Source organism: Vipera ursinii (genome assembly GCF_947247035.1).
Source record: "Vipera ursinii genome assembly, chromosome: 5".
Taxonomy (NCBI): Eukaryota; Metazoa; Chordata; class Lepidosauria; order Squamata; family Viperidae; genus Vipera; species Vipera ursinii.
The window spans coordinates 6,377,079-6,388,196 of NC_139518.1; positions in this window are offsets into that span (position 1 = coordinate 6,377,079).

Here is an 11,118-nt window from a genome sequence, read left to right on the forward strand (position 1 = left end):
CGCTTTCTTCCCAAGTTGAATCGCTGCAGCTGTTAAGTTAGTGACTTGGTTGTTGAGTGAATCGATTTTGTCAAAAGGTCGGCAAAGGTGATCACAAGACCCACCCACCCCCCGGGACAATGAAAGCAACCTAAATAGGAGTCAATTGCAAAAGTGTCCGAATTTTGATCAGGTGACCATGGGGATGCGGCAGGGGTCGTAAGGGTGAAAGATGGTCCTGAGTCCCCTTTTTTTCCCCCAGTGCTGTTGTAATTTTGAACGGTCACTAAATGAGTGGACCACCTCTGTCCCAGAAGATGGCTGAGGAATACCACTTGGCAGAACGAACAAAACCTGCATAATGTTTTGCTAGACTCAAGGGAGAGTCTTTATTTTTTTTTTATTCGATTTGCCTTTTGACAACAAGATGGGACGATACAAGGAAGCCAAAAGACGGGGCTGTTTTTTTTGCCAGCTCTCAAGCCCAAATTTTTCATAAACAGTCCAGGGCCGTGGTGGCGGACCTATGGCACGGGTGCCACAGGTGGCACGCAGAGCCCTCTCTGTGGGCACCCCAGTCCTAGGCCTTCAGCTGGGTTTTATAAAACTATTTTGCTTTAGGGCTCCGCCGCCATTTGCAAAAAAAAAAAAAAGGTTCAATCAATCAATTAATTTCAACTTCTCCCGGGGAAAAAAAAAGATCTCGCAAAGTTGGAATTGATTGATTGATTGAACTTTTTAGTCCCACCCAGTCTGCAGCTACCACTGCAGCCACGCCCACCCAATGGGCCACGCCCACCCGGCACCCGATGATACATAAGTGGGTTTTGGGTTGCAGTTTGGGCACTCGGTCTCTAAAAGGTTTGCCATCACTGGTCCAGGGCATTCTAGCCATTTCAATAGTCTGAAAAGTGGATAATTATACGTTCCAGGACTGAAGTGAAAAAAACCGCTACCTGTTTGCCCAATGTACAGGTTAGCCCTCAATGTATGAACGAACACCATTGAGCCCAAAATTCATCTCGCAAAGTGAAACCTTTGTTAAGGGACTTTTGCCCCATTTTACGACTTTTCTTTCTTCATGGTGGTTAAGTGAATTGCCGCCGTTGTTAAATTAAGTGGCATGGCTGTTAGGTCAACCTGGCTTCCCCATTGACTTTGCTTGTCAGAAGGCTGCCCAAAGGCGATCATGTGAACCTGGGATACGGCAAGCGTCATAAAGATGAGTCAGCTGCCAAGGGTCTGAATTTTGATCACAATTAAGCCCTAAATTTCTGTTGCTCAGCGAGACATTTCTTAAGTAGGTTTCGTCCCATGTTGCAACCTTTCTTGCCAGACGTGCTAAGTGAATCACTGTGCTTGTTAAGGGGACCTGGCTCCCCCACTGATTTTGCTTGCGAGCAGGTTGCAAAAGGGGATCACATGATCCGATCACCCGGCAACCGTCATAAATATGAGTCAGTTCCGGAAATGGACAGCCTTACGGTGTGCCCTGGTGGCGGCGGTGCTGGCATCTGAATTTGGACCACGTGGCCGTGGGAATGCTGCAACTGTCGTAAGTACATGCCAGTTGCCAAACATCCAAATTGTGATCATGTGACCGCGGGGATGCTGCAACGGTCATAAGTGTGAAAAACGGTCATAAGTCACTATTTTCAGTGTCATGGTAACTTTGAACAGTCACTAAACAAACTGTTGTAAGTCAAGGACTACCTGCACTTGTATCAGCCCTGGTGTCATGGTTCCGACAGATGAAACTCTTCAAAAGAACTTTGAGGCATTGTTTACCTTAAAGGATCTTTTATTCGAGTAGCATAATATTGGCACTTATATAATCGAAGCCAAAAAACTGAATTTCCCTCCCCTGGGCACCTAGTATCAAAGCACAATTCCCTCCTCCAATTAACAGTCATAAATCACATTCCCCAATTAGCTTGAAGCGGGGGCTTCCTCTCCAGGTCTCCAGCCTGCCAATTCTTTATCAGCTCTGGGCTCAGTAACCTTGATTCTCACGCTACGTTTAGTGTTGTTATGTTTAGCTGGACTCTCTTTCGCATCCCCCCTTCCCAGCATCATCTAACTCTAAAAGCGAAAGGGAAAAAAATGGCTACATTTCCATCTGTTGTCAATGCAAAAACATCTGATGTTGGCAGCATTGACACCTAGAACCAATGCAAGCTTCTTGCAGGCGGCAGCCCTGATTATTCTCATCAACAAATTCATGGACCTCAGTGAGGCTTAGCTGGTCCTGCTGCTTGGTCCTGCTGCTGCAATTCTGTTACTGATTCACCACACTGGTGGTGACTAATCCCAGTCTTCTGCTGTGTGTAGTCCAAAAAAAAAAGTGGGACTAAAAAAGTTTAATCAATCAATTCAAATATGCAGGGTAGGTGCATATCTCGCCTTGGCTCCACTCTTCAGTCAAACCTTGTTCTGCGCATGTGCGCATGTACGTGCATGCGCACACATTTTTTGTGGCTCCCAGTTTTTCTTTTTATGAGGGAACCGGTTCCGAGTGGCTCTTTCACTGTTTCAGGTTGCTGACCCCTGCCCTATACTATTTCAGATAAAACGGTTGTCCGATCTCTTCTTAAAAACCTCCAGTGTTGGGGCACCCACAACTTCTGGGCTGCCCTTCAGGACCACTCGGAGGCTTCAACTGGTGCAGAATGCAGCCGCGCGAGTTGTGATGGGGGTTCCCCGATACTCCCATGTAACACCTCTACTCCGTGAGCCCTGATTATTCTCATCAACAAATTCATGGACCTCAGTGAGGCTTAGCTGGTCCTGCTGCTTGGTCCTGCTGCTGCAATTCTGTTACTGATTCACCACACTGGTGGTGACTAATCTACAGGTTCTGCAAAATTGAAATTGGCAATGCACATTACTGAAGGCTGTTCCAGACTGCTGGGAAAAATATCGCAAGGGCACATATGGCACCTCAGAAGTTGAAGGAATGTGAGGGAGATGCTCATATATTAGCTAGAAACCTTAAGGTTAGCATACAAAAGGTACTGATTTTGGTGAATCTTATCCTTGGGATTGAAAGTTGGACCATAAGAAAGGCTGAGCGCCAACGAATTGAGGCCTTTGAACTGTGGTGCTGGAGAAGACTCCTGCGAGTCCCTCGGACTGCAAGGCGATCAAACCGGTCAGTCCTGGAGGAGATCAACCCTGACTGCTCTTTAGAAGGCCAGATCCTGAAGCTGAAACTCAAACACTTTGGCCACCTAATGAGAAGGAAGGACTCGCTGGAGAAGAGCCTAATGCTGGGAAAGATTGAGGGCAAGAGAAGAAGGGGACGACACAGAATGAGGTGGCTGGATGGAGTCACTGAAGCAGTAGGCGTGAGCTTAAAGGGACTCCAGAAGATGGTGGAGGACAGGAAGGCCTGGAGGAACATTGTCCACGGGGTCGCGATGGGTCAGACACGACTTCACAACTAACAACAAATCCTTGGGAACTCTCTCTCTCTCTCTCTCTCTCTCTCTCTCTCTCTCTCTCTCTCTCTCTCTCTCTCTCTCTCTCTTTCTCTCTCTCTCTCTCTCTCTCTGTGTGTGTGTTCCTTTCTGGTGTCTCAGCTTAGGATGTGAACCAGGGGTCTTCAAACTTGGCTCTTTTATGACTTGTGGACACTTTTATGACACTTTTATGAGGAATTCTGGGAACTGAAGTCCACAAGTCATAAAAGGACCAAGTTTGAAGACCCCTGCGAACTTAAGTTCTAGCATTTTTAATTAATGCAGACCAACTGTAGCTTGTTAGTTCAGACTTAGCACCACTGGGTGAACCCATGTCAATTCGGTCAAGTCCATTTTTGTCTGCTCCCATCCTGTTCTCCCCCACACCCCTCCGCCCGCAACTTCAAGTCGGTTGGCTTGAGCCAGTGGTTTAAATGAATAATAAAAGAGAGGCTGGCATTCTGGGCTGCAGAGTTACAAACAAGCACCAGATCAGAGTTTCTTAACTTTGGGACAGTATAAGATAAGGGAGACCTCATAGGACTAACTAGGGGAGATCTACCTCATAGCAGTGCTCCAATATTTGAACAGCGTTCTGTGCACCTTTGGCGTCTAGTCATGCTGGCCACATGACCACGGAGACGTCCTCGGACAAGCGCTGGCTCTTCGGCCTTGAAACGGAGATGAGCACCGGCCCCTAGAGTCGGAAACGACTAGCACGCATGTGTGGGGGAACCTTTACCTTTTACCTTATAAAGATGAGGAGCTCAAACTATTTTCCAAAGCACCAAAAGACAAGACAAGAAACAATGGATAGAAACTAACCAAGGAGAGAAGCAGCCCAGAACGACGGAGAACGTTCCCCAACGGTGAGAGAGCGATCAACCAATGGAACAGGTTGCCGTCAGAAGTTCTGGGTGCTCCATCACTGGAGGCTTTTAAGAAGAGATTGGACGACGCTTTGTGTGAAATGGTATAGGGTCTGTTGCCTGAGCAGGGAGTTGGACTAGAAGACCTCCAAGGTCCCTTCCAACTCTGTTATTCTATATTCTAAGATGCGTGGACGTCAACTCCCAGAATTCCCCAGCTAGCATTGCTGGCTGGGGAATTCTGGGAGCTGAAGTCCACACATCTTAAAGTGGCCCAAGTTGAGCAACACTAGATCAGGGGCCTTCAAACTTGGCCCTTTTATGACTTGTGGACTTCAACTCCCAGAATTCCTCAGCCAGCGTTTCTGGCTGAGGAATTCTGGGAGTTGAAGTCCACAAGTCATAAAAGGGCCAAGTTTGAAGGCCCCTGCCTTAGCCCCTTCCTTTTTTTCTACCAAATGCATCTCACAGGCTCTCCCTGCTGGAGGTAAGTGACATTACCACGTTGGTCTACTGACGGTGCTAGTCCCCTCCGTTTTCAAACATCCCAAAAGTAACAATATTGAACCATAAGCCAAAGAAAAAGGGTGGGTTTGGGCAACATATTAAACTCGAACAAAAACAAAAGAAAAACAAGCTGTGCAAGGCAAGCCCTAATCGAGCTTCTCAGGTTGTGTGAATGCTTAACCTGGTTAAGTGGAACCAGTGAACATAACCTGGCAGTTAAAAAAGCAAAAGGAAAACTACAGTGGCATAAGCTATTTTGGATTGCATCCACCTGAAAATGAGCTTGGAATATATTAAACTTTCAATTATTTTAATTTATCGTAACATAGCAGTCTTTGTCCCTACAGATCAACAGGGTTACTTGTTGGACATTTTGGAAAACATTATTTGCAATTGAACTCTAAACGCAAGGTGAATAAAAAATCTAAATAAATAAATAATAAAATGGCTGGGTTCACATAACAGGTAAGGCCCAAAGAAATAACTGTGATTTCACCTGACATCCTGGTTCAGAGTAACAGAATAACAGAGATGGAAGGGACCTTGGAGGTCATTTAGTCCAACCCCCCCCCTGCCCGGACAGGAAGCCCTATACCATTTCAGATAAAACGGTTCTCCGATCTCTTCTTAAAAACCTCCAGTGTTGGGGCACCCACAACGTCTGGGCTGCCCTTGAGGACCACTCGGAGGCTTCAACTGGTGCAGAATGCGGCCGCGCGAGTTGTGATGGGGTTTTCCCGATACTCCCATGTAACATCTCTACTCCGCGAGCTGCATTGGCTTCCGGTTGCCCTCCGGGTGAGATTCAAGGTGCTGGTGATGACCTATAATGTCCTAAATGGCTTGGGTCCGGGATATTTGAGGGAACACCTGCTGCCAGCATCAAGTTCCCTTCGTCCAGTGCGCTCGCAGAGGGAGGGTCTTCTCAGGGTGCCGGCGGTAAAAGATTGCCGGCGGATAACACCCAGGGGGAGGGCCTTCTCAGTGGGGGCGCCTGCCCTCTGGAACCAGCTGCCCGTGGAGCTCAGGACTGCCCCTGACCTGCGTTCATTCCGTCGGGACCTGAAGACTTGGCTCTTTGAGCTCTCTGGCCCAGGCTGAGAATTTTAACTGGGGTTTTATTTTCAGGGATAATTTAATCTTTTTAATTGTCTTTTAACTTTTGTATTTTGTATTGGTATGATTTTAAAATGCCCTGAAAACCGCCCTGAGTCTTTCGGGAAAGGGCGGTATATAAAAATAATAATAATAATAATAATAATAATAATAATAATAATAATAATAATAATAATAATAATAATAATAACTTCTGAAGGCAAACAGCTGCACTGATTGTTCTCACTATCAAGAAATTTTCTCCTTAGTTCTAGGTTGCTTCTTTCCTTGATGAGTTTCCACCCATTGCTTCTTGTTCTGCCCTCAGGCACTTTGGAGAATAAGTTGACACCCCCGCCCCCTCTTCTTTGTGGTAGCCCCTTAGTTCACACAACTTGCTAAGACTTGAGCCTGGCTCGCCCCAGCCTGCAGCTCCACAAACCTCCCAATCCTGTTTTCAGCCAGCAGCTTGTGCAAAGACATCCTGCTGGGAATCGGGAAGCCCAGATATAGAAACACATTTACAAAGCCCGTCCTAACTTTAGCCTCCGAAGGACTTATGAATTTGCAAATCATTTTTTGTCGTGCTGAAGAGACTGCATTCAGCTCCTTTCTCCCAAATCTACCCCAGGAAATCTCAGCTGCACTTTTAGTGGGGTTAGGGAGCCTACGTGAGCTTTGAAGATCTGCTGTTCCAATTCAGGTGTTCTGTTCTGCCCTGTCCATCAGTCAGCCACTGAATGTGATTCCCACATCAATGGACTTACTTAATTCCCCCAGGTGTCTTTTCCCACCAAAGCCAAAGATACAGGAGGATCTGGACAGACTCGAACACTGGGCACTATCTAACAAAATGAAATTCAATGGTGAAAAAAGTAAGGTTCTACATTTAGGCAGGAAAAATCAAATGCACAGGTATAGTATAGGTGGTACCTTGCTCAATAGTAGCAACTGTGAGAGGGATCTCGGAGTCCTAGTGGACAATCACTTAAATATGAGCCAGCAGTGTGCTGCAGCTGCCAAAAAAGCCAACACAGTGCTAGGCTGCATTAACAGAGGGATAGAATCAAGATCGCATGAAATACTAATACCACTTTATAATGCCTTGGTAAGGCCACATCTGGAATACTGCATCCAGTTTTGGTCACCACGATGTAAAAAAGATGTCGAGACTCTAGAAAGAGTACAGAGAAGAGCAACAAAGATGATTGGGGGATTGGAGGCTAAAACATATAGAGAACGGTAGCTGGAATTGGGTATGTGTAGTTTAATGAAGAGAAGGGTGAGGGGTGACATGATAGCAGCGTTCCAATATCTCAGGGGCTGCCACAAAGAAGAGGGAGCCAAGCTCTTCTCCAAAGCACCTGAAAGCAGGACAAGAAGCAACGGATGGAAACTAGTCAAGGAGAGAAGCAACCTAGAAGTAAGGAGAAACTTCCTGACAGTTAGAACAATTAACCAGTGGAACAACCTGCCTCCAGAGGTGGTGAATGCTCCAACACTGGAAGTTTTTAAGAAGAGACTGGACAGCCACTTGTCTGAAATGGTATAGGGTTTCCTGCCTGAGCAGGGGGTTGGACTAGATGACCTCCAAGGTCCCTTCCAACTTATTATTATTATTATTAAGCCACTGCTGGTGGGCTGCTTGGCAGAGCCAAAATTGGCTGGCACCCCCACCACCCCCCTTCTCCTGCAACCAAGCTCCCCATCAAAATAGGGAGGAAATAATTCAGTTTGCTGAAATGTGCTGCCTCTGACCAGAAGGTCAGCATTCAGAAGTAAAGGGACGGTTGGTATGTAACAGCCGAGTCTATTATCTGTGTGTTGATCTGTCTCTTTAGGAACGCAGTGCAAACTGAAGCCACTTAGTACATAGGTCAAACTGTACATGCATCTCGGAAAATGGGTTAATTCTGCAATCAGGCGAAGCGTGTTGTGGGGACACCGTCTTCACGACGATAAGCGCTGGTCTGTCCTTGCTTGGGGAAAAGTCTTTTTGAGGTTTGGCCCCTGGGTTGCGTGCACAAACGGGTCTCGTCTTTCTTCCAACTGATTGGAGAGGTTTTCTGAAATGTGCACAGAGTAGAATAATGAAAGGAAAAGCTGACTTTTTTTCCCCCCCCCATCGTGGAAATCGACTGTCTGTGCAAAGCTGCAGACGGGAGAGGGGGTTGTTCTTTTGCAGAAACCAAGATGGGTTAAATGCTGAGTCAACTCTGCGCTGGATGCTTGGTTCATAGCTAGCCGGGGGCAGCAGCGCCCACCCACCGGAAAGCTGAGTCACCGGCTCCTTCAAACTGCTTTTCATTTTGCCTGCTTTTTCATTCTTTCTTTCTTTTTCTTTTTTTTCTTTTTTTGTAACATCACCATCAAAGCCTGCTGCATAATGCTGCTCAATCTTGCCTCTGGTTGCCTTAAAGGGCTAAATTGGGTCCCCCAAAGTGAATGAAACCTCAAATAAAAATTAAGCAGTGTTTTTCTCTCCTCCCCCCCACCCCCAAGTAGAAAGCTCAGTGGCTGGGCAGGAAAATCTCTGCAGCTGCAATTCCAGGTTGGTGCAGATTAAGTCCTCGGCTTACAACCATTTGTTTAGTGACCGTTCAAAGTTACGACGGCGCTGCAAAAAAAAAAGTGATTATGCCCATCTTTCACACACGGGACTGTTTCAGCATCACCCCAGTGTCACAGGATCAAAATTCAGACATTTGGCAACTGGCCTGTATTTGTGAAGCTTGCAGTGTCCAGGGCAGTGACGGGATTCAAATACAACCGGTTCTCTGTATGGATGCCATTTCCCGAAGTCCATTCTGGGCCTGGGCAACAAAAAATTAGGTTGTTCTGCTGAAGTGGTGGGAACCAGCTGAATCCCACCCACTGGTCCCAGGGTTGTGTGATCCCCCTTTTGCGACTTTCCGACCAGCAAAGTCCACGGGGAAGCCAGATTCACTTAACAACCGTGTGACTAATATAACAACTGCACTGGTTCACTTAACAGCCGTGGCAGGAAAGGTCACAAAAGGGGGCCAATCTCACCTAAGCATTCCTCACTTAACGACATAAATTTTGGGCTCAATTGTGTGGTCATAAGTTGAGGACTACCTGTATTGCCCTTGGACGTTTTATAGGGCAGGGCTTTTCAACCAGTGGTACAGGTACCACTTGTGGTACATTGGCACCTGGCAGGTGGTACACAACCATCCTAAAAAAGTGGTAGCAGGGGAGGGGAATGAGCTGAACCGGTGGCAGCACCGCACAAGACTGAGCGAGAGACGGCTGGAGCTGCAGGGCTGTCAGGGCTCAGTGGAAGCACCAGGATCAGCGCCAGGCTCCAGCTGGAGCTCAGTGCTGATCCTGGCACTTCTGAGCCCAGAAGAAGCACCAATCAGCTGGAATGTTGCAGCATCTCCAGGGTCTTGTGATTTACATTCAGATGCTTGGCAACTGATTCATATTTATGACGGTCACAGTGTCCCAGGGTCATTTGAAGTGACCAAAACCGGCTGCAACCACCCACCAGATGGGGGGAATAAAAACCAAACACCCCCCCCACCACACCCCCGCTGCCAATCCTCAACAGAAATGCTCACAACAGTGAAAACCTCAGACAGGAGGAAGAGCGCTGCAGGGCAGGCAGGCAGGTGTCTTGCTCGGCTGTGGCTTGGGGGAGGGGCTTTTTTCAGTGCCATTGTGATTTCGAACAGTCACTAAGCGAACTGTTGTAAGTCGATGACTACCTGTACTGCATCACTTTTTTCCTTCTTTTTTTTTTTTTGGTCATCAAGTTTTGGATACCTTGCTAGGCGACTGGTGGTACTCCGATGTTGCCATATCCTGAAAGTGGTACAATGGGTGAAAAGGTTGAAAAGCCCTGTTATAGGAGATATGATTGGGATGTGACCAGAGTCGGTCCAGTATTTTGAGTTGTTAATGGACAAGGGCTTTACTTGCTGAGTAAAAAAATCCATATTGTCTCTTAACTACAGGTAGTCCATGAGTTACAACCATTCGTCTAGCGACTGTTTTGACATTATACCGATGCTGAAAAAAAGTGATGTAATTGTTTTTCATATTTAGGACCATGGCAGCATCCTCATGGTCGCGGGATCAAAATCCAGACATTTGGCAACTCACTCATATTTATGACGGTCACAGGGCCCCAGGGTCGTGTGATTATATTTTGTGACTTTACTGACAAGCAAAGTCAAGGGGGAAGCCAGATTCCCTTTACGACCGTGTTACTTACTTAATATCGGGTACTTTCTGCGGCTACTTACTTAAATATCTTAGCTTAATATCTGTGGTGTGTCAACGCTGCTAACATTGGATGTTCTTGCTTTGATAACAGATGGAAATGCAGCCATTTTTCTCTATTGCTTTTAGAGTTAGTCGATGCTGGGAGGGGGAATGTGGATGAAAGTCCAGCTAGTCATAACAATAATAACTCAGCCGTGGGAACCCAAGGTCATTGGGCTCACAGTTGGTAAGAGTTTTGGCGGGCTGGAGAGCTGGGGGGAAAGCCCATGCTTCAAGCTAATTGTGGAATGTGATTTATGACTATTGGAGGAGGGAATTGTGCTTTGTTACTTTGTATCCAGGGAATTTAGCTTTTGGTTTCGACTATGTAGTGCCGATACTTTGTTCCTCAAAATAAAAGATCCTTTAAGGTAAACAATGCCTCGAAGTTCTTTTGAAGAGTTTCATCTGTCGGAACCATGACAGGGAGATTCACTTAACAACCATGGCAAGAAAAGTCGTATAAAACAGGGGCAAAAGTCCCAACGTGTCGCTCTCGCTTCGCAACAAAAAAATGTTGGGTTCAATTTTGTGCTTTTACCCCGAGGACCACTTTTACCCAAAGATTTTACAAATCTAACCTTACCTGCTCAGTGCTCAAAAGCTTCCAGAACAGGAGAAGTAGCTTTAGCTTAGCCAACTATGAGGTGTTCAGCGATTGAAGCATAAGGAGCAGGCCTGCACAACGGAGTATGCAGAATGAATGTGCGGCTTGCCAAAGCAGCTTTGTGCGGTCTGCTGGCCCTTTTTTGAAAAATAAATTCACAGCTGCCAACAACCCCCTTCCTTCCTTAAAAAAAATAAACCCCATGCTGTTGTATAACACTAGCTTTACCACCACACCACCTGTTGCTACTCGGTTTGCTGCCAAATAGCTGGTTCACAGGCCAGGTACTGCTCGGTGGCCTGCAATA